Source organism: Triticum dicoccoides, chromosome 6B (genome assembly GCF_002162155.2).
Source record: "Triticum dicoccoides isolate Atlit2015 ecotype Zavitan chromosome 6B, WEW_v2.0, whole genome shotgun sequence".
In the NCBI taxonomy this organism is placed as follows: Eukaryota; Viridiplantae; Streptophyta; class Magnoliopsida; order Poales; family Poaceae; genus Triticum; species Triticum dicoccoides.
Genome location: NC_041391.1, coordinates 707,586,083 through 707,597,614, shown reverse-complemented (window position 1 = coordinate 707,597,614; position 11,532 = coordinate 707,586,083). Strand labels below are relative to the sequence as shown.

The window sequence follows — 11,532 nt, the reverse complement described above, 5'->3', positions numbered from 1 at the left end:
GGTCGCGAGAGAGAGGGGGGTAGAAAACGTGCCTTCGTGGGCAGGAAGCCTGGACTTAACAAATCGGAAGGAACTTTTTTTTTACCGACATAAAAACTCACCGAGTGCTAGCTGCCATCTAGACAGTGAACTGACATACAAATTCACTGAATCCTGGCAAAAGCAATGACGGCTACAGCAAGTTGCAGCATCTTCACACTTGCTGCATCACTAGGGCTTGGGGCGCCACCTGGTGGCGCCGCCTTAGAGGAAGTTAGGATGGTGCCAGGTAGGAGTCGTCCCTTCCACTCTCCTACTTGTTCTGAGGAATGTGTTTTGTGTATTATGTGATGTTGTGAAGAAACTGACATTTATAGTAGAACAAACCAACAAAAATGCAACACATATAGCTGACACAGTTACATCATACCGTAACTGTTCTATTTGTAGAACTATGCACTGTTATAAAATCAAACTGAAAGCAAAAGAATATATGTGTGTGCAAGTTCCTGACTGGAACTATAAGAGAAAGCAGTACAAATGTAACACATTCAGACAACAGATAATCTCTAAGAGAAAAGCAGTGACATCATAGATCATTAGATATTAAGAGGCACATGTGGTGACACAAGCAGCAGTCTTGGAGGTTACATAAGGGATCAGATAGATGATAATGACTCAGGTTGCTTGTGATGCCCTACACATTGTGAACTGCTCCTCCTTTTCCTTCTCTGCCCCAGAAGGCGAGGGGCTCATGGATGGCTCAGCCTCCTCGTCCATCAGCTTGCTTGTATATATATGAAAAATGCTCCAAAAAGTAATTGCATGAATTGCAGAACTGATTTGCTTACCATCATATGCAATGTTCCGATTGTCTCAACATTATGAAAATGTGTGAGCAACCAAAAAGAAACAACAAATCAATGTTACTATGTCTGAATTAATTAACGGAGGCCAACTTAAAGACACATTGCTCTACCCCAACAGAATTTTTTGACATAAATCACTAATCTTTGGTTTAGACAAACCACTTTTTTGTACCACATGATTATAGTCCATTTGAAATCTCTAAAAAAGACTTATATTTAGGAACGGAGGGAGTATATCGTTGCTGCTAGAGAATATCAATGGGATGATATCCAATATGAAATAGAGACAGATATCTTTATTAGCTAATGAACATGTTTATGATTAAATGTATGCATGTAGTATGGTAGCCTATAATGCTTATTTCAACAAAATGAAAGTAGGTATTCATGTGAGGATGGCACTAAGTACTAACTGACAATTGCCATCGCCATTTACCTTGTGTTCACTTAGTCCATACAGCCTCAACCTACAACAATATACATGTCAAAATTAACCGAGGCATGAATCTTGAGAAGATTACCGAGGCTAAATTGAGCGGCACACCATCGAGATGCACGACGCGACGACAAGCTCGGCGCCCGGCGACGGGCAGCAGGTGGCCATGTGCGTCCACGCCTAAAATGACCAGCATCCTGACAATGACAAAAACATGGCCGAACTTCTAATCTGCGCACTTAAGCTGATAACCCATATTTAACCATTTGATTTTCTCCAATAAGTGAACAAAAGGATGTATGTCAGTGTACTTGAAAATAGATCAATTTGGTAACAAGACACCATGAATTTGTAGTACTGCTCAACACTGATGCCACCCTAATATTTAAAATAATTTTGGATGGTGGGTGGACGAAGACAAACTTTGTTGGCCTATGAGTGAAAACATATAGTGTCTGCCTGATTAATGTTTTTAATAAAACAATAATTAACTGAGGAATGAATCTTGAGAAGATTACCTAGGCTAAATTGAGCGGCTCACAATCGAGATGCACGACGGGACGACAAGCTCGGCGCCCAGCGATGGGCGGCAGGTGGCCATGTGTGTCCACGCCTAAAATGACCAGCATCCTGACAATGGCAAAAAACATGGCCGAACTTCTAATGCGCACTTGAGCTGATAAATCTCCGGAGTAGAAGGTAAAGTAGATAAAGTGAAGACTGCATATACCAACTATGTGCAAAATCTTGACCAAGCATGATAGCAAAGACTCTAATTCCTACAAGCATTACCTGATGCAGAAGAACAAACATTGAAATACAGTTAAATTTTGAACAAGAAATAGAAGTTCAACAAAACTATTGACGAATTGCAGCGATGTATAATTAATTGTTATAATGTGGTGGTATCACAAAAGAAATGCATTGAAACATTAAGTTCTGCTAGGCATAGTTCAGAGTTTTTTTTGTTGGAAGATAACAATGCACACATAAATCGATCTTACTGAACTATAGCAGAACCTATGTACACATAAATCAATCTTACTGAATTTGTTACATGCCCGCACACAAAATATTATGACTATAAGCATTTTTCATCTATTAAAAGAAAAGATCATTAGGCACTAGTACAAGCCACCCAAAAAAGGATGAAGGGACCTTTTTTATGTCTGACAAATATTCCAGTAATTAGAGAGTAGCTTAGTGAATACACGAGTGGTCACTTATGATCTGTACCTCTTATCCTGCTTGACTACCACACTATCTTGCATCTTGAACCCAGTGTCACTTTCACATTCAGGAGGTTGATCCGGTTGCAGTGTCAGAGAGCACATTTGCATCTTATCCTACTTATTGTTACAACTGAAAATTTAGTAAACAATCACCGCATGTTCAGGTTCAATACAATTTTTTTACGAACTCTGCTACCCAATACCCAATACACACTGTTGTTGCCCATGCAGGCCTGGCATACTGCACACATTACATCTCATGGCAGATCAACAACTGTATCCTCATCTAGGCATCTAGATTTGCCATAAAAGATACGAGGTATGAGCATTCTGAAATGCCATAGAACACATAGATAGAACAAAGGTAAACAAATATTACAATAGATATTTTGTAACAAAATTCGGACTTGCTTAATTCCATCCTTAATCTGAACTATAACAATGAAATTAAATCTGCAGTGGTGAAATATAACCTTTCAGATGGTCATTGGGCATTCAACTGGTAGAATTTTAACTCGGTAGCAACTTGTCGTTTTACATACACAAAGTTATGAGCCGTGGATTAGCTATTGAGCCAATTTCAAAACCCTAGAAATTAGGGGAACGGGAGAGGAGGAAGACCATACCGTCAAGGCTGCTGCAGGGGAGAAGGGACTGGGGGACGCCACAGATTGCGTCGTAGCTGTTTAGCAGCACTGCAGTTCACCATCGGGCCAATCGAAAAGCACGGGAAGAGAACGGAGAGTGCAGCGACGGCACGAGTCATGTGTGCGGGAGAGGCAGAGGGTAGCGACCGCGCGAGCGACCCGAGGATCTCCGGCTGAAAGCCTCGAGCAGGCCACCCCGGATTCGCCGCCACCCTCATTTACTACCTTTCTCGCTTCATCCAGCCTCCCTGCTCGCCCAAGCATGTCAGTCACACATGAGTAGTGCTCCATCAGCGGCTCCAAACTGACCTCCTCTTTCATTCTCTCAAGTAAACTTCTGCCTTCTTCGACAAACCCAGAGTGGCTGCACGCCAACATTGCTGCCAGCAGAGTTACCTCCTCTGGCACCAGACCTTTCACTTCTGTCATCTGGCGGAACAACCCAATTGCCTCCTGCCCACGCCCATGGGAATATGGGATGCATAGACATTGATCATAATATTCCATGATGCAACGTCCTGTCGGTGCATCCAGTCAAATACACGGCATGCCTCATCCAGCGCACCGCTCTTGGCATACATGTCTACTAGTGCATTACAAGCGGGCACGTCCAATGCACCATCGCGAGCCAGTCCGCTCGTCATAATGTACCCATGAACCGTCCTCCCAACCTTCAGTGCTGCAGTCTGCGCACATGCAGGGAGACAGCCGCAACAGTCACTGCATCTGGCCATACTGCAGCATGCCTCATCCTGTGAAAGAGCCTCATTGTCCCCATATGGTTAGCTGAGTACTGCAATGCCGACAGCATCGAGTTCCAGCTGAACAAGTCTCTGTCCTGCTCTGCCATCCCCTCAAACACCATTGCTGCATCGGCCACATCATGGGACTTCCCATAAAGATCCACCAAGGCGTTACACACTGAAAGATTGTGGTCAAGTCCCGACTTCACCACCATCCCGTGAACAACAGCCCCGCGCTAAAAATCCCGTTGACCATTGCGTTCCAGACCACGACGTCCCGGAGGGGCAATCTGTCGAACAGGCGGTGGGCGTGGTCGGCGAGGCCGAACCTAAGGTAGCCGCAGAGCAGGGCGCTGGCGCAGAAAAGGTCATGGGCGATGTCGCAGCGGAGCGAGAGGGCGTGGATCGCGAGGAGGTGGGGCGGGGACGGGGCGGAGTGGACGAGCTGGGTGAAGGAGTCTGGGGAGTGGGCGACGCGGAGGCGGCGGAAGACGCGGAGCGCGAGAGGGTGGGGCAGGGAGAGCGCAGCGTTGAAGCAGGGGAGATGGGGGGGGGTGTGCGGGTGAAGGTGGTGGAGGACGGGATGGAGGGTGGGGACGCGTGCGTACATGGAGACGAGGGTCGTGACTAGGATGGCGGGGGTGGAGGCGAGGCGGCCGGAGGCGAGAAGGTGGGGAGACGGAGGAAGGGGCGTCGGTGCAGCACCGGTGACGCGCAGGTCGCCGCCGCCCATACCGTGCACCACCGCCCGCTGGTTTTCCAGATCGCGGACCGACCACGGCGCCGCCGGATCGGCACATCACAGGACCAGAAGCGGCGGCCGCCACGGGCAGACCATAGAGCAGACGGTGGGGCGTGGCGGAACCAGCCGCCATGGAGACGCGGGCTGAGTCGTGGGCGGAGTTGGCCGGGTCGAGTCGCGGGCGGCGGCGCCGTTTCTGAAGAGAGGAGAGAAGGTTGCTTGTGGAGGAAGAGCAAAAGGAATAAATTCTCGTGTGACCCCTCGATCCCCTTTTCCCTCTCTTAGCCAATCACTAACGCCTTTTTTTTCTCACCTGTGATGACGTGGCGTAGCCGAGAGGGCGCCCTTTGCGCCACCGTTAATGGGTTGTACTAGATCGGCAATGCGCCTTGGCGCGAGGGTGCCGGTCCCAACGATATGGTCAACCGATAAAAGATCAAACGGCATGATGTATCAGTATGAAGGCAAGTTTTAGCACATGTAATAGAACAACCGATTATCTGGCCGGTTCAAGAGTAAAAAGAAACATTCAATATGTGCCAGAAGAGTAACATCATCAAGTTAAACATGGGCATGAGACGATCAAAGTTAACCCGTGCCAGAAGCAAGGCAGCATCCACTACAGTCATACAAATAGAAAAACTAATTAGCTAACAATGGCAATGGAGGCGATAAAACTACGAAGCCATAGTTAGGCATACAATAGATAGCTTGGTTCAGTTGCCTCCGTGAGTGCCATTCCATATGAACTTGATGTGAATAGTTTGTGAGATAGATGACCACAAAATTATTTTTGTATAGGCAATGCACTTGAGATTTGCTTTTAAAGCATATGGAGAGTGAGCGATGGTTTCCCCCTTCTAATCTTGGAAGACGAAGACCCAGATCTGTTATTCTTTGATCCCTGCCGCCTCGACAAAATTTTTAAGACCAAGAGGATTGTTGTCAGCTTGAACCTAGCAAGATATGTCGTAGTAATCATTAAGCAATCACATTGGTAAGCAACACTAGAGAGCACAGTAGAACCAAATATATACATGTTGACCATATCTTAATCATGATAGATCCATTTTTCTGAAAATATAAACAACCAAGCTTCCTTGTATACAGTGACTCTACGGCAGTTTGGTTTATTTGCCTGTGTGTGTGTTGACTTGCTTCAGAAGTCATAGATACAAATAGAAGCATAATAAGTGGTTTTAGAAAATATATCAAGTTCTAAAGATAAATAAAACTACTTTCAGCATATATAGTAGATGCCATTGCAGATAACACTCCAATACTAACATTAGAAAAGGTAATCTGGTTTTGGTCACCCATGAAAAAATTAGATAAACACCAGATGGCAAACAAAATACATGTTAAGCCTCCATCCTTGTGATTATTGTTTTTCTTGTTCCAGAGCTCCTGTACAAATGATTTACATGGTGATCCGGAAAAAGTTGAAGCAAGCATATAAATAGTGACCCTCCTAGTGAGTGAACAAAATGTAAAAAAAACTCATTTTCATTTAGTGCAAACTATGATTTAATCTTTCTTCTTTTTCCAACAAAAATGTTAATATTCAGAAGGTAGTTGGAGACAGGGCTACACCTTATCAAGGTTTTAATCTTACGGTTCAATGAATTGCATAGGCAGAGCACACGGTTGATGGATTCAAACTATTTTTAAGAGATGATGTGGCAAGGCTAAGAAGATGAAAATAATTAAGAAGAAAAGTTCATGGTCAACAACTTACGAAGATTTAACTGGGTAGTGCCTCATGGCAGTCATCAACCTTTGAGCCGTAGAACTGTAAGATCAAACTGAGACTCAAGCCTGCATAACCATAGGAAGAAAAGGATCATCAACAAAGAGGACAAAGTGAATCAGGAACCAGTTCCTGGTTCCTCTAAAAAATCATTCTAAATGACAAACTGTGAGAAGAAAAAAGAACTGGTCTAATGACATAGATGCGTTAACCGGCAAACACTACCAAGTCAGATCAAATACTCAGCTTATTTCTGTCCCTTTTCAATATTAAGAACGATTATTAAGTAACCAGGTACATAACAAAAACAACTAATGCCTACATAGTAGCTCATCTCTCTTAATACATCTACACTGATTTCGATGTACAATTTAGGACCAATGGAAAACCAGAAAAACACAAAAAAACTCACACAATAAAGCTAAAACTAAATATTGCACGCCGTCGAGACCTATCTGGCGTGCAACATCTGTCACTACAGAAGGACATCGGCGTCAATCACAGCGGTAGGGCCATCAGCATAGCCAGCAGGAATTGCAGGCCAAACCACGGTCGCAGCTATGCAATGGGCTATAGATTTACAGGCCGAACCAAATATGCGCATAAGTCGGAAACAATGGGTTACAGATTTACTATCAATTAGTTGCTCGCTTATAAGGGTGTAAGTGGATGGACTCATTTAATAGCAGTCACCATGTATATCACATTATCATCTAATCAAGAAAAGTTTTTGACAAATCGGAGATTTTGAGTAATGTCTGAACAATGGCATAAAAAGAAATCCGAATCACAAATATGCACAATATGACAGTCGATGGCCAACATTCAGACAAAATCCAATATTTGAGATTAATCTAAAATATTTAATACCATAGGCAGAATATGATGTTAAATGGCACTGACCACACCATGAACTATTACAACTACTGATAAACATAACCCAAACAGGAACAGTTGAAGCTAGCTCACCATGGGAAAATTCAGTTGATTTACTCGGTTATAAAGTTAAATAGGTTACCTCAAGTAACGGTGCTGGACGATACATATCATCAACTCCTGCAATTACCTATCAAACATTCCAAAGAAATAAACATCACTGGATGCCAATGCATACCACTGCTTGATGAAATAATATATAAGTAATACAAAACTACAATTCAGTACATTATTTAGTTTTTGCCAGAAATGGGAATTAAAATAAATCAAAAGAGAGACTATACTTTCATGTGAGAAGAACATCTTGAGTTTATAGCTTTCAGGTTTGTAGTAACAAACAGGACAACTATGAACTGAAGATACACATCGATACTTCTCTAGGTTATCTCACCATAAATCAACATAATTGCAAGAAGGTCAAATGGAAAGAGGCCGGAATACAACTACTTCAATAGTGCAGTAACCATGTAAAGAAAAAGATACATAACCGCAATAGAAGAAATGCTAGATGAGTAATTTGTTGACGCCAAAATAAGATTATTAGATACATATCCGTAATTATCAAAAAACATTGAAAGAAATCATCTAGTATAAGCTGGAAGACATGGTACATCAAATCTAAAGGAGAAGCACCCTAGATAATATCCACTGATTTTGATAATCAACAACATCGATATAAATCAGAACAATCTTCAACCATAGTATCCTATATAGCACCCAAAAAAATCAGAACAACAGGTAAGAAGAACAAGCTAACTGAGCAACAAATGAAACAAAAGGGGCCCCAGAATTATATACACTGCATTATTCATCATTGACAGAGTTTTGTTAGTCAGTTCTATTTTCTTTTGGAGTATAAAGGAACTAACAAATATAATATAAGAGCAGTTCTTTTTTCTTTGATAATATAAGAGAGTATAGGAAATCACAGAGCTTGTTTAAGATATTTTGTCACATTAAGTAGTTCATATAAGCCTAATCCAGAACTAAACAGAGAAAGATAGAGAGTGAAGAGAAATAAAGTAGGTGCAGAAATAATTTAAATGTAAATACAGAAATAAAGTAGAAATAGAAGTAGAAGCAGAAATAAACTTTAGATGTAGCAATCAAACTAAGTAACTTATATGCCGGACCAGCTCACCTTGCCTCATGTTTAGTCTCAAGGAGGGTGTCAAGGAGGCGAGGCATCCCAATCGCAACAAGGCGAATCAGAGGCAGCCCATCTTAACTCGACGTCCTGGTCCTCCTTCAGGCAACCGTCAACGGAGTGAGCAGAAAGTAAAAAAGTAACATGAACAAACCAATAAATGTACCTTTGATGAGAATGCCCTTGTTCTTTCAGTTCATTGTACCTTGCATCTGGTCAGTTCACTGAAAATTAAAGCAAACATTAAAAAGGAAAAGGTTGAGAAAAGAGGTCCTCACCGAGTTACAAAATATAAATTAAACATGAATACAATGTATTTTATATTTGACTCTCAAACACATGTTGTTAGAAGGACATGTAGTTTTCGAACACATTCAGATTCAGAACAGATCAAACTGGTGGAATTGATTCATCATGGTATTGAGGTACATGTATCTTCTAAATACAGAACAGTTTTTTTAGAAAATGCTCTTTCAACAAAATGATTAATGGAAGCTCAGTTGTCTAGTGTTGCATTGGAAATGTATAAAGGAAACAATTCAGGTGATAAAGAGGAAATGCACCTCTTCGGGAACGATTCCCGAATGTGATGGCAATAGCATTGCTCTTGTAATGCCACAAAGCACCCTGCACAAGATAACATATAAAATGTGGTAAGAAATAGGAAGGAGATAAACAAAAGATAACTGAACAAATGTGCTTCCATGCTTGGGAATCCAGAAAATATACAAACACATTCTACTTTCTAGAAATCATAGTGATATTTTGTTCTAGATATGGATGGTTAGCTTGCGTCGACCCGCCTACATTCCACTTTCACATCATTGATTCTGATTCTATGTGGGGGTTGGACTAAAATGACAAGAATAATGTAGTGGTAGAAGTACCCACAAGACTAACATTAACATAATTAATAAGAATCTCAAGGAACGGTTAGCAGCCGCAAGATCCCCAGCAAAAAGACCATCTTTAAGACATAATCTCACCAAGCTATATGCACATAATATTGGTTTGATATGAACTGAAAAAAAATCAAGAACGAAAACAAAGAGAAGTCAATCAGTGCATACAGAACCATACAGAACCATTTTGGCAAGTGAGAAACAACCAAAAAGGAACCCAAGAGCATGCCAAAATGATATAAGTGCATCATTAATATATTTCACTCAAGATAAATGTATACTGGAAATGATGGATAGATTAGAATATTGAAATACATGACCAAAGCTAACTGAACTAAGCCTCCTGGAATACATCACAATAAAATTAGTCTTCATCACTATTAGTCGAATAAATAAAAACCTTGAAAAAATAACAGCCATGCTGGAGCAACAAATGGAGAAACTACTACTTGAAAGAGTACTTTAATTTCTATCTGAATTTCAAACAAAGAAAAATATTTTCTGCCAGGTGGCTACTGTCACCCACTCCAACCCAATAAGCACACATGTACACACAAAAATAGAATACAAATGAGCAATGGTGTCTCTGTGTTTAAGTAAATGACAACAATGTATCAAGAAACTCAGTAGAGCAATGTATCTATTTCTCAAGGAACAGATGTTCTCATACTTCAAAATGCCACGTAGAAAACTATCATACAGTGGAGATAACAATAAAACAAAATACATCCAGTATACTTTTTCTTAAATGTGTCCCCATATTTTAGGCAAAAATATTAGTAATATATACCATGAAGAAGCTTTACTCCAGTCAAATTTCTAATCATCTTCACATGGTTGACGCTAATGAGTCCATCCCTGGTCTTATCACCTAAAACAAAGACCATGAGCTACAAAAATCACATTCTGCAATTCATGAAACATCTGAGGGTAGTGGCAGGCAGAGAGGGATCTCAGCACCAGGCGGAGAAGGGGGTCCCACGTGCTCCTCTTCGTCGCCACCACCCTTTTTCATGTGCACATAAACAGACCTGACAAAGAAGTCAATGGCATATTTTTCAAATAACTACTAATATGGAGCACTGCATTTGATACTTCTAGATTTTGCTAAAAGAGCAGATCATGTACAGCTACCTAGCTAATGATGATTGCTAAGAAGACGAAATCCAATCTAAAATATACTGGGTAATCAATGGTGCAGCCCCTCACCTAAAGTACAGAGGCACAACTACAAAGTTGTTCCCTGAACCAAGAGTTCAAAGAAGGATTTAAGGAATAAGTCGTAATGAACAGAGGTCATGCAACTTTGGAAGCAAGATTTAAGAAAGAATTTGACCCAACCGTACATGGATATGGTGTGGTCTGTCATCTCGAGAGACCTCCTGGACAGTGGTGGTGGTCAAACGTCAACATCTCCAAAGCAAGGTTCTCCTCATATGTTAGCAAACTTGCATCGATTTGCTCTGAATCTCTGCAATTCCTGCGTTTAGTTCAGTCAACTCTAGTCAGTTCCTGGCAATGCCCTGCCTCAGACCTACTGGTTTGAAAGCCTGAACTCAAGAATTCCCACCGCAATACATAACCAACACCGAAATGCATTTTACTTAATCCATATAATAAGACTCACGAGGTAATGCAGAATAAAAATAGTGGCTCTATATCTTAACAAAACCAGAATGTAGATATTTCCCACAAATCACAGTGAGCAGGATGAGAACAACATGATAAAAAAACAGCTCTGCATCTTAATTGGCACTTCATCCCTACCTCATCTCCCCATCCGCTGCCTCCTTCTGGATCTCAACGCCGGTAGCACACTGCAGTTCGTCGGCCAGCAATCAACACCGAGGCAGTCAGGTCAGCATCTGAGCACCATGAAAGAGTGAGCCACATGAAAAGGCATGTGCCAGAGGATGATTTGGCAAGGGGTGCTCACCTCGGCTCGATGTGCCAGTCATTTTTTGTGGAAGGGCAGGTCGAGCGGCCGATGTAGATGAGGAGGACGTTGTCGCAGCGGAGAAGCAGAGACAGGGGATCGAGGTCGTAGGGGGAACCGCTCACCCGAGGAGCAGGTCGCGCCAGCAGCCACGGTGGGTAGGTGGAAGCTCCTCAAAGGAGGCGCGTCGGGGAGACGATTCTTCCGTGCGAG

General features: G+C 42.1%; 1 long non-coding RNA gene across 2 annotated transcripts; it reads right to left on the bottom strand.

The window, feature by feature from the left end:
- Positions 1 to 5,147: 5,147 nt before the first annotated feature.
- Positions 5,148 to 11,192, bottom strand: LOC119325525. 2 transcript variants are annotated; one of them, XR_005157567.1, is made up of 10 exons: positions 11,151 to 11,192; positions 10,730 to 10,863; positions 10,344 to 10,414; positions 10,174 to 10,254; positions 9,045 to 9,108; positions 8,648 to 8,705; positions 8,476 to 8,580; positions 7,417 to 7,464; positions 6,387 to 6,466; positions 5,148 to 5,552 (listed from the first exon to the last, which is right to left on the bottom strand). It is a non-coding gene; the product is annotated as an uncharacterized LOC119325525 (long non-coding RNA). The 2 variants fall into 2 exon arrangements; XR_005157568.1 differs by lacking the exon at positions 5,148 to 5,552 and adding an exon at positions 5,973 to 6,055.
- Positions 11,193 to 11,532: the final 340 nt, after the last annotated feature.